At 40.3% G+C, this 22,626-nt stretch overlaps 1 protein-coding gene across 1 annotated transcript in view; it reads right to left on the reverse strand.

The window, feature by feature from the left end:
• Positions 1-19,332, reverse strand: part of CCDC85A (coiled-coil domain containing 85A) — a 175,694-nt gene extending 156,362 nt beyond the window's left edge. Inside the window, exons 1-2 of the mRNA XM_040553369.1 lie at positions 19,192-19,332; positions 14,713-14,814 (exon numbers count right to left, since the gene is read on the reverse strand). The gene's annotated coding sequence lies outside the window, so the exon portion shown is untranslated. The remainder of the gene's footprint in view (positions 1-14,712; positions 14,815-19,191) is intronic.
• Between the last annotated feature and the right edge of the window lie 3,294 nt (positions 19,333-22,626).

Consider the following 22,626-nt stretch of genomic DNA (forward strand, 5'->3'; position numbering starts at 1 on the left):
CGGCTCACACAAATCGAGCACGCTGAGCTCCAGACCTTGCCACTATACCTCCTGCCCTCCCGGCTCTGCAGCAGCAACACAATCGTGGTGCCAATGGGGTTAGCATGTTCTTCCGGCATCACATCACATTTCAACTCCGCTGAAAAGTTGACTTGCAAAAATACCTTGTGAAAACACTGCTCTAGCACCAAACTGCAGGGCAGATGATAGCTTTTCTGCATTTAATCCTTCACATCTTAGGTTTTTAAGATAAACAAGGTTCTGTGCCCAGACCTTTCACTTCCTCCCTGTCTTGTCACAAGTTCAGTGATTAGTGTTACACGACAGCCACCATCTACCTTTAATTTTCTATTACCCAAAACAATTGCAAACATTTTTTCCTGGGTTTATGACCTTGGTAATGTGCCAGCTCAAACCACTCGGGATTCTTGTAACTTTTTTAAAGTTTAAGTTAACGTGCTGAAGAGGAACAAAAGAGTTCCCAGGAGTTGGACTTGATGATCGTTGTGGGTCCCTTCCAACTCAAATATTGCATGATTCTCCGATTCTATGATAACCTGCCACTTCAAGAAACACAGCTATCATATCTGTGTCCATATTCATGGTAACATGGATTAACGCAATGTTTGGAAAATGAGATGTACAATTACTTCTGTGTAACTCTTCTTTAGCTCTTTACCTTAAAACCAGAAGTGTAACTAGAGATACCATTAGAAATAAGCAAATTAAAACAGTATCTTCTGTCTCTCGTTCAACCACATCAATTTATGAAGTCACCACAGTTTCATGACAAGGTGATCACTGACTCTGGGTGGATATCAAGATCATTAGTTAGCTAGCTATCAAGTAATCAAGTGTAAATCTGGTTATGCTGAAGCACGTATTTAGCATTGTGGAAAGCAAAGACCCTCCTTGCTACCAAATGCCACTCATATACTTTTCTTAAACTGTCAAACAAATATGTGACCTCCTTAGCCATAATTATAATATTGTTATCCATGTTTGCAGTGCTTGCAACTTGGGCACTTACAGCCTTATTCAAAGATGAAGAAATCAATGCAAGACTCCCATTAATGCTAGATGGCTTTAGATCAGCCTATGGATACCCAGCAGGAAGGAATTTTATACAGAGCCAGTGCACATAAAATAGTTATATTCATTTCACTACATCTTAATGGCTGAAAGCTCCAGATGGCTGATCTTTAGGGACTTTTTTCCTAGGTTTTATTTACGTGTGATTCTAAGGAGCACCTGTAGTCTGCCAAAATCTGTTCATGTTACGCTAAGGATCAAAGGATCCTGATAAGGATGTTTCACTCTGATGTACAGAAGCTGGTGCTGAGAAAAACAGGTATGAGACAACTTCTTTTTTGTCTTGCAAAACTTTAGAAGAAAATCATTCTGAGATAAAAGTGGGCTGTCTAAAACAGCCCTGGTGAAGTGATGATTTTTCTATCTCAGTAATTGCTAACAGAAGTACCTCTGATGTAGAAGTGTAGAGTTTGTTCATTGTGTTTATGCAGAGTTAGTTATCACTCTCATTAGTCAACAGATGTCACTGACGTGGTTTGTTTTTCCCTGGAAAATGTTCTTTAAATTCCCCTATTCACTGTAAGCAATTTCCAACCACCTTTCACTGTTCTGTAGAATGAAAATTAATTTTCTTCCACACCCCAAGTCCAATTTAACAAAAACATCCAGATCACTGTGGGACACAGATTGCAGAATATTTTCACAGACAGATCTAATAGATTACATGACATTTGTGCCACAGAAGAAATAATTAGATTATTCCCAGATTACTAATAATTAGATTACTTTGATACGGTTTAGGCCTGTACAGAAATACAAAACACAACTGCCTCCAGAATCTTTGACTGCACTCTTTCAAACACAGTGGATGGAAGCAGAAATCTTGATGTCTGAGGGCTGTGATGACCATATTCTGCTTATGTTGTGTGTTATTTCCTCTCAGTACAGTAACGTCAACAGCAGACGGACAGACATATCTGGCTCATACACATCCAATGCAAATGTACAGGCCAGCTATCAAGACTCAGGGCTGAAACCAAATTCTTCCTTTCAAATGTGGTGTTGGTTCAAGATCCAGAAAATGTATGAGAAGTAGGACAGTAGCACCAGTCTCTAGTTCTCGTTGCCGAAATACTGCATGCAAAAAGCCCATACACACTGGCACAAGGTTAGAGTTTCTCATGAATTTCACAACTTACTGAATTTGCGGACTCACCTTGCTGAGAGCCTACATCATTTCCCGGGTTTTGGAGAGGCACAACATTTGCTGACTTGCTTTCTCAAGCTATTCAAGCAACACACAATGGTTCTGAATAAAGAAAAACTTGTAGATGTATATGGCTTGCTATCAGTGTTATTTAAAGTCTTTCTTGGCAATATTTGTTTTTAGTAATTCTTAGATAAACCATTATTGTGCTCATGGAAAGTTAGTTGTATCTCCCCTAGAAAACTGAGTAGTGCAATTAAGCAGTTTTTTTTCTTCCTAGTACACTAGCCTTGTTGAGCCTCAGCATTTGAAGATTAAAATTAACAAAAAAGGCATTAAGTGGAGACACTGCAATTGAAAAATTTCGGATGTAACCAAAGCCACTGCAGAGTTTTTGATGTCGCAGATACTGCATCAGGAACTGATTGGATAATAATCAGTCACCATCAGTTCCTAATGCATTGCCTTCAGCATCTAAACAAGCATCTGTGAGTTTCTAACATGAATAGCTGTAATATTGTAATGATTAGATATTATGCAAAATGTCCACCCACCAAAAACTTGACAGCTCTGTCACAAAATCATAGTGTTATATAAGAGGGAAAGCTAAACTGTTCAATGGGACACCTCACTCCCTTTCAGATCATGGCAGTGCATTAGAACTGGATTGGGAGAAAAAAAAAAAAAAGAAGGAAAAGAAGATTGCTCTTGCCTGAGGTGGTTAACTCAACAACGGAATTCTCTTCATAAAGGATTTGCAAGACATACCTAAAATATAGGCATTGTTAATGACAATAGCCACTTACACTGAAAGCAATAGCCACTTATTTCAACATACTACAAAATTGTTTACAATCTGTTACGTGTTTTTATAATATATACACATAAAATATGCATACTAAATTATACACAAGAATGGAAAAGTATATAGAGAGGAATCTTTTCTTCACTGATGAAGCAGAGGCCACACTGAACTGGAACACAGCGAAGGACAGCATACAATGGCAATGCCCAGCAATTCAGTCAGGAACTGAATGAGGCATATCCAATTTCAGTAGCACATGATATCTGGGTAAGTAGAAGACAACTTACAGAATATATGGATTTGACAGATCTTCCAAGTTATTTGAGTTTTTACATCTCCAAAAATGATTTGAGACTTAATTTAGATCTCACCTGAAGAACACAGCCATCATCAACATAATTTCAATCTGGAGCACAATTTCGTAGCTAGGTACTGGCTCAGAGGAAAGCATCTGGACCCTCCAAGTACATCTGTGGATATGCTGAACGCCTCATATCTCTATCCTGAGCATATCTTATCCCACGTGAATTTGTGATCACCAATCTACAGCAGAAGTCTGGATAAACTGAATCAGGAAGATGTACAGTGGGATATCACAACTACCAGTGAATTTATTTGCAATGATTTCTCAGAAAAATAACCAGCAAATCATATCTGCACTCTGACAGAAAACATCACCTCCACAGTTCTCTGAGTGGAAAATGGATGCCTAAGAACTTAATTACGATACAACCAGAGTCATCTGGCATTGTTTATTCATTATTGTTATTCAGACCGGAAGTTCAAAAATGGTAACTACAATCTCCTGGCTGTTTCCTCATCAGTTTTACCCATTTCTTCCACACAGAGCTTAGCCTGGCCACAAACGTTGGAAGAGAACGGGGATCTGGAACTGATCTCCATCCCACAAATTGTAGGCTTTCTTAACCAAAGGTTTCTTTTATTGTATTACATTGGTAGGAAGCAAAATCCATATTCAAATCCTCAATCCAGAATCCATGTCTTCGGAGATCGGAAGTGCTGGCACAGGTCCACAGGTTAAATCCTCGGAGTGAACCATCCCAGTGAGAAAGCAATTTGCATAGCATAAAAGCCATCTAAAGGCACTGCCGTGCATGCAGAGGCACGGAGCGCTCTCCGAAAGGCAGGAAACATGGCTTGTGGCAAGAGTAATTTTAGGAGTAAGACACAAAGCCTGAGTAAGCAGATGTTGTCTGCAAGGTCAGAAAGGTAAGTGCCAGCTTCACAACACTGCTGTTTATGCAGTGACACTGAATTTATTCCAGCCCCTCTGGGGAATCAACAGCACCTGTGTAAGTTTGCAACTGTGATAAGATTAAACTGTGACCTATAATTCCCTCCCTCCAAGCAAATCCCAGGTTCCTGCATGTGCAGATCCATGCTGTCTCCAGCTGGCACTGAGATTCTGATGGAACAGTTTGAAAGAAACCGAAGAGTTTCTTAGCCTTTTCTTTCCCTTCCTGGGAAAATATTTCATGCCTGTCAAGACTTAGAAACACTGGCCTTCCACTTTTTTTTTCTCTACTTTTGCCTGGCTATCTTTTTAAAAACACTTTCATTCAGGGGGAAATTTGTTATTTTATTTATTCTGACCTTTTCTAGTGCCAAAAATGTATCACATCATGCATGACTGAGTGGCATAGTCCCACAGGCCAGATATACACAAAATGTGAGGAATAACTGTGGCAGAAAGGAGCTAGCAATAAAAGGATTAAATAATTAATAGTAATAGCAAATAGTTATTTATGTACTGAAGTATTTTATGAGAGAAAAGAGAAGAGAAGAGAAGAGAAGAGAAGAGAAGAGAAGAGAAGAGAAGAGAAGAGAAGAGAAGAGAAGAGAAGAGAAGAGAAGAGAAGAGAAGAGAAGAGAAGAGTCCCACTAATCATGTTCTTTGATTCCACATCTTATTTCTGCAGGGGCCTGGATGCAAGAGATGTTACGACCTGGCCAGCTGGCAATGTGTGGACAGATTTACTCCGTAAGTTAAATAGGGTTGAGTGCTCTGCAGTTAGCACTGGCTGGTGCCACTTGCCCTCTGGTCTCACAGCATACAGTTGCAGTCCTCCCCTCTCAAAGCACAAGACTCCCATTTAGACAGAGGCCAGGTCAATCCTAGCCAACAAAAGTACATCCTTCTCAGAAATGATTATAGCCATAAAGCACAGAGCTAGTTTCCGTCATTCTACAGGAGCTGTTTTACTTTTACTTTTCTTTGGTCTGTCTTTAACAAAAAAAAAAAAAAAAAAAAAAAAAAAAGAAGAATGAGCACTGACCTTCAGTTACACTAAAGGTGAATGTATTCTGTGAACCTAACAGCTTTGTGGCTATCTAGGCACAAAGGAGGGAAGGGGGGCAAGAGAGACAGAGATCTCTTACAACAAAAGCTGCAAGCCTTATTATTACTTTTAGGTTTGATTTTAATTTCCTAGATTTCAAGATGATTCTGTCCCTTGACAATAGTTGAAGTTCTCTGCTGTCCAGTGTTTTGGGGCCTGTTAGATCCAGTTGCCTGTGCAGTGCAACATGCACTTAATTAAACTATGGGCTCCACAGTACAGGGAGTGGGGCTGGCAGCTCTGGGCCTTTGCTTTGGACCCAATTAACCACCGAGGAATTAGCACAACATTATAGGTATCATCAGATCCTGCTCAGCCTAAATAGAAATGCTGTGAGAGCAAATGGGTGGGAAGACTGAAGGGAGCTGATGTCATTGAGTTCACAGTGTAATCTAATTCTAGATTGTTTCAGGCCTCCCATCTCATTCTCTTCTTTTCTTCCTGTTTCTAGGAAAGAAAATAGCCTCCACCCTGCTAATGATCCCTCAGGGGAGGCAGCGTCAAGAGGCAACACTTGTTGCAGCAGAGAAAAGCCACGGCTGCTGCTGTCGCGGCATGCAACATCAGCCTAGGGAGTATCTGCAGCCTACAGACATCAACTCATCTCAGTGGGTGATGAAAGAAGCCTCCCCCCAACGGGAGCTCAGCTGATCCAGGGAGGGAGGGGAGCAGCTTTTCAGTGAAAGCAAACCACTGAGCTTCCCAGAACCCCAATAATGTCCATGCATTCTCCAGGGGGGATTTGCAGAAAGACAGGAACAAACATACCCAGACATCCTTTGAATGTGGCATCTCACAAAGAAAACACAGGGCAGAGGGTTTAAGAAGCCCTCGTTCAGCCTCCCTACCAGCAGGCAGTGATGGGTTCCTCTCTGCTTTTTCTTTGCCTCCCTGCTGAATGCTTAGGGCCAGCCTCTGAGCTCCCTCACTGAAGCCACTGGGAACAGGTAAGAAGGCAAAAGGGGGACACTTATTCCTATTCCATGATTGCTTTATTCTCCCCTTTCACACTTCTGACGCAGTTCAGCTACTGCGAAATCAGTCTGCAAGGACAGCCACAAAAAATGGCACTAACTGTACTTCTCCCCATGTCCCTTTGTCCCACTGCCAAGAGGGCAGCCAGCCAGTCCATTGCTCTCACCTACTCCTCGGTTCAGCCTCTGCAGTGAGCAAAGGCAATGCTCCACCGGGTCTGTTACCCACAGAGCACCGCGTTCATTTGTGACACAAAATATGGGAGAAAAATGACGAGATAAGATGGAGGAAGTTTTTGATAAGTTATTAATTAAATACTAACATGCTGAGTCTCCCACTCTGCTCTCACTGCTGCTGAGAGGCAATAAATTCCATGATGGTATTTCCAAGGAATCTCTACACACACAGAAAATCTCATCCGGGCCAGGCCTCCCCTCCAATATAAATGGCCATAATGGCACCAGACCAAAGATCCATCCAATTCCCATGGCAATAACTAAAAGCAGGTGCCAGAACAAGGTAAGCACAGGGATACTTTCCCAAAAGCTCTTCCAGGCTCCAACAGTTTGTGGCTCATGAACTCCCTGAAACATATGTTCCCATGCATTTAGCATCCCTAACAAATTTATTTGTCACGAACCTGTCCTGCACCCCCTTGAGCTCCAGCATCCATAATAACTGAGGCAAGGATCTCCAGCTTAACTACACACTGTCTGAAGAATGACTTCTTTTTGTACCTCCGCTCAGTAGAGCTTCTTCCTTCAAGCTTTCCTTTGTATGAAAAGCTGGCAGCTGAGTATGCATGAAAAACACTGGTTGTTCCAAAAAAAAAATGCTTAAATTTTACTATACTATTCCACAATTCTTCCTAGAAGTGGGAGAAAGAACAAAGAAGAAGAAAAAAAAACATAGGGAAAAAAAAAAAACTGAGCAACAAGGAAAGAAAAGAAGGTGAATACCCGTGGTGAAACAGGTCATTGCATCCAAAAGAGAATCTGTAATTCCTGCTTTAAGGACACAAAGAAGTCTTCCAGACAAGTTTAGACATCTTTTGAGTTTCTGCCCAAGTATATAAGCAAGTAGAGAGATGTTTTAAATGACCGGTCCCCCTCTCTCCTGACTGCATACTTGGAGATGTTTAGATGCCATATTTATTCCATCAGGCTCATGCAATGAGTTACACCCAAGAAATGTGCTCCAGAGATGCCCATTTCGGACAGCGGGGTATGACTAACTAGCACGGAGGTCTATGGTCTCCCCAGTTTTGGTCAATCCACCTCCCTCTTGGACCATATCTCAGCACAGACAGGGAAGACACACAAAGCTGTCCACCCTCCTGGACGACTCTACAGTCCTGATGGAGCAACAGCTCGGGGCACACGCTGCGGTTAGCCACCCACACACATAGGTTAATGCACTTTTTGATGATTCATAAACCCAGATCCAACAGCAGAATCAAGCCTTTTGTTCATTATTTTGGAATGAAACATCAGCTAACATTTTTTACAGATGACTGTCAAGGCAAAATTCTGGACCGAAGAGTCCTGCTTATCTAAAGTGAATTTCAGCTACACCCTTTAAGGCAAAGCCATGTCTATTAAAAGAAATAAAGAAAATCCCCAAATCATAATCCTGGAACATTCAGCCAGATTCTGTACTCTGCGCAGTCCATTGTCTAGATTTTGCAGGGATCCTCTTTACAGCAAATGCTATTACTGTGCTACATAATCCCTACTCACTGTGGACTAGTCAAGGATGGATTTGTATAGTCTTAACTGCAAATTCTTTTGCTTTGGGGTGTTCTTGTTGAGCCTTTAATAATACAGCTTTGAAGTTTAATTACTGTCTTAACAGTTACAGCTATTATACTTGAGATATATGTAAGATGAGTAATAAGCTTGTACAGGAAGAGTTAACTTTAATCAAAAAAGGAAAAACATCAGTAAAGTTTTATTCATCAATAGCTTTGACAAAATTGATATTAGTGTCATACACATCAAGTCCAATTTTCAAACCACTGGAGATCTGCTCTCTCACTCCTTCCAGCAAACCCTATTCAACCACTAATTATGAAGGAGAGGAAGATTTGCCAATCAAAACTGGGGAAGCGAGGGGGGGGGGGGCATGAAGATTCACAACTGACAGTTGGCTTTACTACTAATATAATGGGAAAAACACACACAGAGCAGCCACCCAGAAGATGACTGCCCACAACATTTTGAAGAAGGAGTCACATCAGAAGAGAAGATGGCCACAGAAGATTACGTTGGCACACACCCGAACTAGTCTAATGCACAGAGCTAGAATGAGAGAGACTATGGACACACAAAAAAACCTGCTCTGACACAAAGATACATTACCATGCTCCCTTATTTACAGAAGAGGAAAGATTAACAACCTATGTTTCAGCTAAGAGAGAACAGAACTTTATGAAGAAGGCATTCCTCTAAGATCAATCATTTTCTTTGACCTCCCCACAATACTGCAACACCCCCACAGCCATGCTGCTCTTACTTGCAAAAGGAACAGCAAGAAGACACTGAAAACACAGATCCAATGAGCAATCTTCTTTTCTATCTTTACTGCTGTTTGCCTGATGACATAGGCAAAGTTTTAGGTAATAACATGCATATGATAACATATGGATGTGGATGTACATAGCTGCAACAGCCCCTTTGCACAGTTGGCAATGTGAAGCATAAACATACTGTAGCACACACCTTATGTAGTCAACAATAAATACAAAACAGTATGTTTAGACTCCAGTTCTGCAGCTGTGTTTTCTCAGGCACCCACCTATATTCAGAAAGCATCATTTGCCCAGTAAGCACATACTATCAAACAGGACTACAGAATTCATTTTTTCTACTACATTTACTAAAATAGAAGAAAGCAATTTTGATAACATAGGACATTACTTTTTTCTTGGGCACAGCAGGTGCTGCAAGATGGAGAGACACATCACAGCATTTTGTGTTTTAAGTAATAGGAATGTTATTCCAGTGAAAAAAAGGGATGGTTACTGGGTAAAAAGCCTTGGACTCTGGAAGGTGTTTTTCAGATATAAATAATATCCCATTTTGAAAAACTTTTCCTACTCCTTCAATAATCTTCTCTTTTTTTCCCAACCAATCTGACAGCCATATAATTTCTATATATAATATTTTCTACTGGTTCATATCAATTTATGCTACTTATGAACACTTACGTTTATCACTACACAAATAAAAAATAACGTTGAAAGAATTTTTAAGTTCTGAAGTCCAGCCTCCAAACATCATGAAGGTGTAGGATTCAACTTGCAAATTATTACATACTTTACAGGAAAAAAACAAACAAACAAACAAAAAAAAAACAGTTGTTTCTACCTCTTCATGGTTTCTACAGAATATGAAGGGAAAAGATGTCAAGAATATACGTGATCCCTTGATCCAAACGGTCACTGTAATACAATGCATGCTGGTCATAAGAAAAAATTGGAATATTTTTATTTCTTTTGCTAGATGTTCTTCAAATATCAGATATAATAAATTTAGAGCGTTACTTCTTTCTAAATGCAGTACTAAAACCTGTAGGGAACTTCTAAGTTCTGTGAGACAAAACTCTAGTGTTAGACTGTAAAAAAAAAATCACTGTAAAATTCAGTTTTTACCCAATTTACCCTAATTTTCTAAATCTAAACATCCCCCTCCTTACCATCTGAATACAGATTGTCTGGTCTTGCACCAAAGGAAAACTTTCTGACAAAAAGTAGAAACCTCTTCTCAGCTAAAACTTCCCATAGAAGGGTCAAAGAATTTGTATTTTCATTCAGTGAAAACTGGACTTTCCTAATTCCAATCTTCCTTCAAATCAAGACATAGAGAGGCTTCCAAACTTGCCAGCTGAGAGGCAGAATATGTTATCTCCACGAATCACTAATTTTAGGCTTCACACAAAGTACAAGGTCATTTAATGATGTGACTGATTATATCCCATCCCTGAATTTTGAGGGCCATGAGAGTAGCATCTCCTTTGCTAAACCAACTGGAGGACAGCCTCAGAAACATTCTGTCCAGAGACCACTAGGTTTAGAAGCTCTGCTGAGAAACCATCAGCTCTGCAACTTCTCCAAGTCCTGAGGATGCACTGTGCTGGCTGAAATTGCTACCACCAAGAACTCCAGCTTTTTGTTGTCAAAGTCTTTTACGTAGATGCACAATTGCAACTTGTGAACTACATGTAAAAACAGCTAAGCATCACGAAACACAAAAACATTTCTAGCTTGACCACTGTGGCCAGCAGGGTTGTAATTTCTTTGAATCCAGTGTCTAGGGTTCTTGGAATTTACCAGCTCTGCTGGCAAAGCAGTCACATCTTGTAACTGCCATGAGGACAGGAGTAAGTTTCAAGGAACTTACAAGCTCCCCAGGGCAGCTGGAGGAACTTGCAAATTTAGTTAGACAGATACCTAGTGTTCATGGAAATTTGCCAACCCTTTTCAGAAAACAAATCGCAGTTCGTGATGGTTACAGTTTTTTCACTGTTGGAACTACAGGGAGGACCACTGCAGAGGTTATACTCCCTGCTGAATGCCGGAACAAGAATGTGTCTTTGCTGGGAATCTAAGTTATATTCTTGGCCGTGTACCTACTGAAGAATATAAACTTCCCTAGAGATCTCAATGGCTGCAGCTTCTACCATATGCCTGAAGGATATTGTGAATGTTCTCATGCAAACTGACCTCCACAGGTAGTCTGGTGAAAATATAATCTGTATCAAGTATCTCACACAAAAGAAAACAGGCACCAGAGGAGCAAGGAAGCACTTTGGGGTCCACCCTCAGCATAGTTCTGGAAGGCTTGATGAAAGGTGAGGATGTTCCCGAGCACAAAGCAGTTGTTTGCTCCTCTGGTACCTGTTTTCTTTTGTTTGAGATACCGCAGACTAAATCCTTACCTATCATCCAATGAGGAGCACTGAACCACGGTAGCATGGGGGAACACTGATCCCTGGGGAGAGAAGTGGGCATAAGTGATGAGACAGATGGGAAAAGCAAGGAAAACAGGACCTACCTCTGGATATGTTGCACTGCACATGGGAAACAAAATATCCCAAACAAAGGGCCAGAGGTAACAGAACACTATCAAATCATTATCACACTGTTTACATTGGTGTTGTTTCTAAGGAAGCATACATACTAGCATCAGCTGTCAGGTGGTTGGGCCTATCTCCTAAGCACAGGGGTCTGATAAATTTTGAAGACTCATGATGTTATTTTAAGAATATGACATGTATATGAATATTACTGCCAATGACTTAACAGATATTCTACTCTCTGACCACACCACAGAGTCTAACTGGACTTAGTTATCCCTGGGAGTTTCTATCCCATGCCTACCTTAAAGTCTCTATGAAATCACTAAGCCACTTCAGTGGAGCATCTGCATGTCTCCACATCAAAAATCAGTGTTAGATACAGCCAGCCTCTTTGTTCAGATTCAGGACAGATCAAAGAACACTCTGACCTCTGGAGCTAATTCTGAGCCAAGATGTCCACTCTTACATTAAAAACAAGAGAACATTGTTTTGGGGGGAACAGTCACAGAGATTTGCCCACATCAGTCCCCCCAGGAAGAGAAGACTGCCTCATTTACAGCAATTTAGACAAGACCAGGATTGTCTGGAGAGAGATCTTTATGGTCCTCCAGCACCAACCGCTGACTCCCCAGTTATGCAGGTACACCACACTCACGTTACAAGGGACTCCGTCTAGCTGCTAATCCCACAGACAACCTGAAGTACCATCACCTTTGCTAATTCTGGATCATATCATGTCAGAAGGAGTGGCCCCACCGAGCTACCTGTTCCTTCAGTTTCTCCAAACCTGCTTTACATAGTGTGGCACAGAGAAGCCTCTACAGAACCCACGCAGAGAAATATAGCAGATGCTACCGGAAAGGCCCTAAACAGCAGCATGTGTTCTATGTGTATATGCATGTGTGCACGTTTTTCAGCATGTACGTGTGTTCACAGGTCTGTCCATAATTCCAGGACTTCTGCACCCAGAGAAATTGATTTTTGCCTTCTAAGAAGCATTGGATTCATTAAGAGGAAAACAAAAGAGGTTGTAAGAAACATGAATAGGAGGGAGATGTACCCGATAAGCGTGGATAAAGGAAAACCTGATTCATCAACACTCTTTAGACTCTGCTTATTACATTGGCTTCCCTGGGCATAAGTCTCCCCTCTCGTTTTAATCTTTCGAAGACTCTGCACAGGCAGTAAACATTGATTGAAACTGTTTGCAATCAATATTCTCTTTACTTCTTCTTTTATCCACACTGATATTAATACATACAAAGAAACTTCTGCACAAGAGCCTTTCCTGACCTTCTCCTCCGTATCTTACACATACACACACACACCCAGTCATCTCAGAAAATACACTGGAGCAATGGAGCCACTGCCAAATCTTCTTGTGCTGTAGTCTCTGTGAACCTGAAACAGTCTGTTATTCAGGACCTGAACCTTAAGACAAATAATTGGATTTAGGATTCCTGATCTTGACAGGTTGAGATGTTTTTCCTGAATTCATCCTGCTCAATTTTCTGTTTAACCGAATTGCAATAGAAATCACATTTAGCAGAGAAGACGATCACACAGCAGCAGCTTCAGAAAATACAACACCAGGACAGAAAAGTTTAATCTTTGTTAACCAGTCTAGTTGTTTCTAACATCACATGGAAAGCTACCTTTGCAGTGATTACAGAAATTCAAACACTTTCCCAAATAACTGTATCCACAGAGGGCAAGTTAATTTCTTTGACAAAGCACCAAATGAAGCCTCACAAAGGACATAACATTTGTACATAACAGCTTGCTACAACACTTACATAACTTTCTCTGATTCTTTTCTCTTTCATGTAATTTTAAATAAGTAAATTGACTTAAATGGGGGAGTGTTAGTTATTAGCCCATTTTAAACAAGAGGAAAATGAGTTTAATTGCATATATTATGTTAGAATATGCTGGCACTCCCCAAAAAGGCATTGCCTTTGTTTTTAAGGTAAGTCTGTTCAGAGGATTCAGAATTTTGGCTCGTTTTTCTTCACTTCATGAACCAGAGCAGAATTCTGTGCAAACTAGAGGTGAAGAGGATCAATGCAGCATTCAGGAAAGAGTTGTTTCATCTAGCAGAGAATAACTAGGACAAAGCCATCAATTTCAACAATTCCAAACAAGGGAAAGTTCAAGTATGAAGCTATATCCCAGTTTCAGAGAAGATCTCTCTTCCTAAAATGAGCTGAAGCAAATATACAAATCCAAACTTCTTTAACACATTGGGAATTTTTGGAACAAGCTCTGGATATAAAGTTTGTGGAGCTCTTCTGTACATCCTATAGAGTGAGAATTGTGGAAGACCTCCTCCCCAGAGAACACAATGCCTGTGCTCTATTGTCTAATGTTCCATCTTCTCCACTGCTGGTCTGACATTTGAACTGTGACTACAGAATTCCTTTAAAAATATTTGCACATTTTTGTTCACCTTCCAGTAAACATTCGGCTTCTCCACCACTGTTAAGAGACAAACACACCTCATGCTGCTATTTTACCACTAGAGGGCAGCTGTACATTTCTTGATCTTTCTCATTAGCTCAAAGAATTAATTTTGTTGCATTCCTAAGCAATGGATGCACAACATATAACTTTGGCTCAAGAATCTTATAAAAATCTTCTTTGTTTTAAAGCAAAACACAGTGGTTGCCATTTGAATTGCCGGTTTATCACGCAGTGCAATTTAGGAAGTACGTAGTAGCCTTATACACAGATTTCTGAAGGAACTATGCTGAGTTGACTTTTTAATGGAGAGCACCATTCAGGAAAGATCTCTTTATTTTGCCAGGGTTCAGTTTGTTTCCATGGTGCATTCCCTATCTCATAGGCTTATGGTATTTTTCTGCTGCTTGTAAGTCCATATGCTTTAAAAGCAACAATAACAATTTATTGAAAACCATGTTTTTAAAGGTCAGCATTCTTTTAATGTGCACATTTACTTAAAACCACAAATCTATGTTAAGCAATTTTCACCAGCAAAGAACTGGCTGGTTCAAGTTTCCTCTTTTTTTTTTTCTTTTTCTTTTTACTGCTATCAAGTGCCCTGTCATCTGTATAAATCTCCACCAGTGTCAGACCATGCCCTCAAACCAACATTTAAGACATTTAAGATTTGCCTGTATATTTGCCTGCTTGTATGTTCTTCTCTTTAAGGCTCATCTAGCCTGAGCCAACAAGTGACTGCTGTCAGTCAGACCACAGGAGCTCTCCCACAAGAGGAGCGCAGTCCCACTTACCTCATCCTCAGCTGCATTCCTTATACAGGCTTCAGGGGATGGCAGCAGCTCCACACGCAGCTTGAGGTGACGTCTGATTTCCACGGGGCTCTAACCACAGATCTGCATGGACATAAACCAAAAGCGTCCTTTCAATAAGCCCCACAGAGGTTTTGCCATCCCATCCTTTTCAAATGACTCAACAAACAACGTATCATGTTACCGCATCTCTTGTTCCCGTTAACTGAGAAGTTCCCCTAATTTTGGTCCTTTATTCCTCAGAAAACTCAGCCATGAGCTGCAAGGATTACTGGGGCTTCAAAGCCAGCTGTTAAGAGTTATGCCACCACACTCAAGGGAAGCATGGATTGAATTTCCAGCCTCATTCAGGGACTGAATCCCTCCTCTGATCCCTTCCACAACACACCTCACACTGCTGCGCAGCACTTGGTGCGACAGAAAAGGGGAATTTTTCTGGAAGTACCATATTAAAATATGATGAGAACGCCCTGCTAACAATAATATGTTGTACAAGTTCCTTTTCCTATTACAAGCCCTACAAGTCAAGCCCTACAACTGAGTACTTGAACTGGCTATCTTCCAACCATGAATGGAAAAACACACTGACATGAAAGTTCATTTTAAAAGACACCAGAGGGGTCACTTGCAGATTAGGCCACATTGCATTTTCCTCACTTTTTGTGAAACTCTTCAGGAGATTTGTTGTGGCATTCCACAGCTCTCCAGGCAAAAAAGCAAAACATACTGTATAGAGCTTGCAGATGCAAGAGTTGAACACTTCTTTTAGAAAATACCAACCTACAATAACAAATCTTTTTGCTATTCACAAGAGAATCATTGAGTATTGCAAAACTTGATAATTACTGATTCATGACAGATTTAGGAAAAACATCAGCTTAAGTAATCAGGTCAGGGCACTGCTGTTGACCACAGTGTTGGCAAAAGAAACAGTTTCTTTCCTCATATCTTTCATCAAAGTTTAACATTTCACAGTATTTAGCTTTTAGCACTTCATTGGTCCAAACCAGTAAACAACTGATAGTTTAAGAGCTACAAGTTAACTTGTGAGCAAACATCTCTATTTAGTATTGTCTTATAATTCATTTACACTGTTCAGATACTTCTAAATTCAAGTTAGTGAAATTACTGAGAATCCCTAAGAGTTGTAAAATAATTTATTACTGCTGTTAATAAACTCACAACATTATTAATCCCTTACACATTCCATTACAAAAGGTATGCTGTGTAACATATTGCCAGCTGGGAATAAAGATTTCATTCAGGTCCCAAGATGGCAAGAATCAACCAACCAAACAAACAAAAGCAAGCAAGCAAACAAACAAGCAACTTTTTTTATGAAGGAAGTGTGTGTTTGATTTTCTTTTCCTCCATGAAAATGAAGGAGCTTTTCCCTAATAGACGTTACTGCAAATAAATCTATCCTACTTTCTTCCACGTCTGCCTGATATTCCTTGCCTGACACTAGGGAATCAGTCTGAAAAGGCAGCAGTGCAGCGAAGGAAGGTCTTCTGACTCCAAAGAACTATTTTAATAGCTCCTTTATAAAACGCACACTACAAAGTATCTCCTAAAAACGAGAAACTGTTAATCTGCCCCAAGTAATTATTTGTTCTGGTTCTGGAAATAAAAAAATTATCCTTACCACTTTGCCTACCTATGCTCAGTGTGCCTGACACAACAAATGAAGTGTGTTTTAGCAATTAAAACCCTTCTGACAGGGGCCAACTTTTAAACATCAGAAGCCAGCTGGACTTCAGGCCTACATCACAGCTACATTTCCTGCATAATAGAAGGCTTTTAATAAATAATAACAGCCGTGTTGGAGATGCAAACTGAAGTTAATTGGATGAAGCTTGTCAAGAATCTGGAGTAATCCCACCCAAAGTAATACACATTTTTTATACACACTTGTTCTAAAATGAACGTTATGTCACTGTTAACTTTCAATCATTACTAGCTTTAACGGAATGTTGCAAAGCCATCTACCTTCAGAGAAATATATATATATATATATATATATATATATCCTCTTTTAAATTTTCCTGCTAATTAAAGCAGAAGAAAGAAAAATCTTTGGTGGAAGGCAAGAAAGAAAGGACAAACTGCAGTTATAGGAAGAAGAGCTGTTAAGTAACAGCTATATTCAACTTCAGAGTTACATGACCTGTACATACACATTCCATTTTTTACAGTCTTCTCCTTACAGGTACCATTAGAAAGTTTTCTCTCATTCACAGGATTTTTTTTCTTGTTGTTACAAAACTTTTCAGTTTCATATAGTTCTACTCACGAAATTTAGATGTCCTCACAAAGCCACTATTGAAAAAGTTAGAACTGTTATCTCCGCAGACCTTCTAAATGAGCAGATGATATTAAAGACAAAGAACTGCCTTCTTTATAATAAGATATGTCCCTGTAGAAGAGATTAGGACACAGCGGCAGAGTAGTCTCAAGTACTTGGACAGTGACTGTTGGTACACTGCCAGTTACTCTGAAACCCCTCAGTTTTCATTGATTTTGTGCTATAAATGCACACGCACCAGTTACATTCTAATGCCACAAAGGGTGAGATCTGATTCTGAATTAGTGCTAAGTTCAATAACTACCACAGTTTCCTGAAAACAGTCTTACGTTTTAGTGAAGAATAGGCAGATGTCCTCCTTAATAAACTGCAGTGCCACAATCTGAAGGCTAAAGTCCCCTCCACTGGTTTTGCACCCTCCGCTTTAAAGCAGCAAGGAATTTACCAGGTAGCAGCAACTACTCAACCTGTGCCCAAAAGCCATTCTGCACAGTTACTGACAGAACTGTAACAGGCTCCATAAACCCACTGCAGTCAGACCACACAAGTTTCAATAAGTCTCAAGCACAAGGAAAGAATCTGACCCTTGTTCCTCAGGCAACAAGTGCCAAAGAAGCTATTTTACAATCAAGCAATCTACTCTAACAGGCTTAATTCCCTCATCATTAGGATGACTTGTTTCTTAGCATCCACAGCTTACTTAAAGACACCAGTCAGGAGTTCCAGCAACATTCAAAGACTTGTATATTAAATGCCTTCCTGAAAGATTTATAAATTCCAGGTACTTAATAACTAAGACAGATAATTAATAACTCAGCCACAATTTGCTGACAAAATGATGAACCAAAAGCTCTCCTTAGATTTGAGAAAAGCACAGGCAGGCTCAATCAATTATGCTTTTCTTGCTCCAGTGTTTTGTTTGTTTGTTTGTTTGTTTGCAGAGGATGAATTTACGTGGTAAAAGCCTGTTCTCTCTTAAAGATACACATTTGAAAAATGATTGATGAACATGAGCATAAAGGACCAAGGCCTAAAATTCTGACACATTCTAATCACTGATTCTAGAAGTGAAAATTTCTGCAACCACAGTTCACTGTTTAAAGTGCTGTCAAACATTACAGTGAGAGGCACATTTTTTTCCAAGCGTAAGGGAGCTGGAAAGCAAAACCTCTCTACGTAAAATGGGACAAAAGGTAATAAATAAGGAGTCTGGAAGTACTAGCAAGGCATTGAGTAGGACCCACGTTAAGTATATTCCTTCCCCCTCTCCTTTCCGCTGATGCAAGTAATTTTTTCCAAATGCCCCTTTTTCTTTGTTACTATTTTACAAATGCACGTATAGACAGGAGGACAGATTGGGGCTCCAGCTGTAACTTGTTCCGCACAAAGCAACTAGTGCTTCCCTTAAAGCATGTACCTATACTTCATCTTAGGCACGCTGATTTCACATTCAGTGAACCACTTTAACCACCTTTAAGGAGCCTTCTGCAGGAAATGGAACTTGGGCGTACAAAACACTCGCTGGCTAACACAGGAAATGGCAGGAATGTCATTTCTGAGAAGAGCAAATCCACATGTGGGAACCTCTTTGAGTGTGCTCCATGCGGTCACCTGACAGCCCTGCAGCGGCTGGGCTGCCTCGGAGGCAGGGGGCAATACCCCAGGCACTGTTCTGCAACCTCCAAAGAGGGGCACTTTAATATTTTAATCTGCAGAACTGTATTTATGACCTGCAGCTGTGGTGCCAAGGAGGCCCACAGCCCCATACACACTGAGCCTATTGTTGGCAAAACAGAGTGCTGAGGTTTCTTGAGTGACATAAGCACATTAACTGAACAACCCTAGGCTGCTCTGGATGGGGGCGGAGAAGGGTATTTGTTTTTCTTTGTATCGAGCGGTTTATTTGGGGCCTTTATCACTTTTGGTGTTAGCAGTCTTCCAAATTTTAATAGCCCCTAAAGCACAGTAAATCGTGAATGAGCAGGAACTAATTTCTCGGGGCTTTGGGCTTGCAGGGAAAGAGAACTTGAACCGATTAATAAAAAGAATCCCCAAGTTACATATAATTTAAAATGAGTATATATTGCAAGTTATGTGTTGGTTTATTACCCAGAGGAAATGCTCTGTATTGTTCTGCAGCCACTTAAAAGCGATACCTCAAGGACTCAGAGCAGCGGTGCTCCCTCCATCTCCCTCCCAGAGCTGAGCTCTTCCCTGATGTGGTGAAACTCCCATCGAGAACAGTTTGGGAGCATGCAGGGATACAGACTCTTCTGTGTCAGCTTTCGGTTGTATCATCTTCCAGCCTCTTCCAGAATTTTGATGCCTTCCAACCGCATGTATCTGCAAAAAAGGGTGAGAGGATAACCCTTTATAATCTCACAGAAAGGAAAATCCCTACTGTCATTTTTCTTCTGCTTTCCATGCGGAAGCACACAGACTAGCACTATGTAAATTTAACATTCAAAGGAAATAAAATGCTCTGACATATATTCCTTAGCATTATCGTGCAGATATTCACCAGAAAAGTTGAGTCTCTGCAGAATGATTAACAGGTCAACTGGGCAGGTTGCCTGCCAAGTTCACCTCCCACAGAATTAATAAGAAATGTTGCTCCTGTTCTAGTATTAATAACTTTTTCTCAAAAGAGAAAAAGAAAGAAAAGCAAACTCAGAGTTCAGAAGATACTTATGAAACCAAATTACTTTTTTAAATGTCTGCTGATCCTGATGCTTATGGATTCTAAAAAGCAGAACAGTCACTAGCAAGAGGTCTGCCCACAAATCTGTTCCTCTGAGGTCCCCCTCCACTGCAGCATTTCTGAGACGCCTCATTTTTGTTGGGCTGAAAACCCACGACACTGTCACACTCCGTTCTTAAACCAAGAGGTTTTGCAGGAAACACTAGGTTAAGGTTTTCAAAAAGGGCTCCCTATACGGATGTCTGCCTTGAAGGTGTAAGCGCATTCTGAAATCAGGAGTACACTCTGTCCTCTTAACTGAGGGCATAAGCCTCAGAAGCACTCAAAATACCTTCTGAAAACCTGCTGCTAAAGAAATACTGACTGCAAAATTAAAACTAGGGCATAGTAACAGCTTACACATCCAGTCTGCTGAAGCTGACCTGCCTGTTAGAAAGCTGTGCTAGTCACACATGTATATTTCATTCCAGGCAATTCACACTTACCTTTCACAAATGTAGACAACAGCACAGGACAAAAAGAGCCACCTACCCTCAGGGGAAGGCAAACTGCACTTCGTACACAGAGGGAACTGAGATGCCAGAGAGTTTTTACTCATCCACACTCATCTTTCTCTCTGAAACATGCGCATTTCGAGGCAGTGACAAGGTGCCACAGTAGGCCTTGTCACAGCTGCCTGAGATCAGCCTCACAGGACAAGCATCCAGATTCCACTGACTTTGAAAGGGATCTGGGTATCTAAATTGGTTAAATGTCTTTGGAAATCCTCGATACGTAAGTGAACGTATTCCCCCCATTTCCCTGCACAAGCATCACATATTTTCTCCATTTTACAGACCAAGAGTATACCAAGAAATAGATTAAATGACTTGCACAAAGCTTCACGAGAAGCCAAAGCTAGATATGAAACCGACTCCAACATATTCTGGGTAATACTGGATCTGAATTCTGGCATTTCTGTTTTGCCTCTTAGCCAGAACAAGGAACTGCACTGGCATAGTTTAATCAGAAGAATAGTATATATTCCAGCTAATATTTTGAATATCAAGAAGGCTGTTTGTTCCTCAGATGGATTATAGTTCTGTGAAAAGCTTCTAGGCAGCCCTCATTTTATCCAAACTAGTTGAAACCTAGTCCAGCATCAGACTTGAACTCCTGTATGCAGCAAAGCCGGTTCTCCAGAAAAAGGAAAGGAGTGATGGCTCCAGTGTTACAAAAGCCACATACCTACATCAATACTTGCTTCCCAGTGCTGCTGCTCTTATCTGATATGAAAAAAAGAAGAGAAGCAAAGAGAAGAGAAATCGCTGTTCGGTACAGCAATGGAAAAGAGTTGCTACACAGAGGAATGCGACTGAATGAGTTAGAAATACCCATACATGCAAAAGGTGGGAAGACTGTTCAAATTCCAGATAAAATTGCTTAGCAAAATAAAATCTTCTCAGCATTAATGGTGCAAGTTAAGGCCTGGATTTGTGACACCTGAAATTCTTACCACATTATGTAAATCAGTCCGTAAAAATAGACATTGTACAATTCCGAGTTAACTTTTGTTAAGGTGAGCTGCAAAGTTGTGCCCTGAAAATGCTGAGAAAGCACCTGTAAGCCACAGTACCTCGGTTTGCAAAGAGAAGCCTGAAATTAGCTCCACACGTAAGAAGCAACAGGATTGGTTGACAGGCATGAAAAACACTAATTTTGTAAGACACAGGAGGTGGTGAACCAGACACAAAAAGTAAAATGCACTCGTCCTTCTCCCACACTATCACACCTCATTTCATGTGTTACTTTCAGCTGTATCGCACTTCTCAAGCCCTTAATTTTCTAGTTTGGTGTGGCTGCACAGCTGGACCAATGAAAAAGATGAACAGCTTCCTGCAGGGGCTCCGTTCTCACTCACCCGCTCTCCCACACTCACGTCTTCTTTTACTATCAAATGACTTTGATGAGAACACAACATCACCCTCTCCCGTTCACACTTCTGCTGGAGTTTGCAGAAGCATACGACATATACGATCACATCCCTTTAAAGTGCAGAAGAAAAGTGAATTGCATGCCTTATAAACCGCGTACAAACTGCACACTTGATTTTCAGTAAAAGTTAAAAAAAAAATATGGCAACAATATTAAATTTTAATATCCTCAGAGAATTTGTAGACATCTATAAATGAAATCACACATTAGTCTAAACTAGCCAAAGGCCTTGACACAACAAAGACCATGCAATATCTGCCACAGATGAGATAACCTCAGCAAAATAAAGGCCTAAATTCCAGGCTACTAGATTTTCTAATCCAGCTTCAGTGGTTTTTTCCTCTCCAAACTGCAAGATTTATGAGGAAGGAGTTTTCTCTAATTATATGTTTTGACCATCTTTCACCTAAGTGATACTGTAATACGAATCAGTGAAGAAATAATAGCAAAAACATATTTAATTTTAATGAGAGGCTGAGGAAGAGATTCTGTCCTCTGTCCTCTCCTACTGACATTTTGTTCCTTATTTTTGTAATTTCAACATCTATGATCAGAAAGTAATATGAGAAATGTTTTTCTGTTAGAGAAAGGTTCTGTTAGCTTTCTTTTAAAGAGTAATTTGCTAACACAGTTCTTTCAAATTAAGTTTATATTAAAGTAACACCTTATGCCATACGCAATGTGTTCACGATAGTTCCCTTGAAGATAAATCAACTCATAAAATCTTACCTCAAATAAAAGTTCAACATTTGTCATATTTAATCAGCAATGAAGTCAGACATACAATTCTTCACAATTTATCCTTCACCAACACTATGTCATTTCCAAGTCGAAACGTGGAAAAAATTTTGACATTTGCAGGAAGTGTGGCAGAAAGGCAGCCTGCCATGTTATCAAAATAATTTATGTTCTAAAA

The sequence above is a fragment of the Cygnus olor genome, chromosome 3 (genome assembly GCF_009769625.2).
Source record: "Cygnus olor isolate bCygOlo1 chromosome 3, bCygOlo1.pri.v2, whole genome shotgun sequence".
Lineage (NCBI taxonomy): Eukaryota > Metazoa > Chordata > Aves > Anseriformes > Anatidae > Cygnus > Cygnus olor.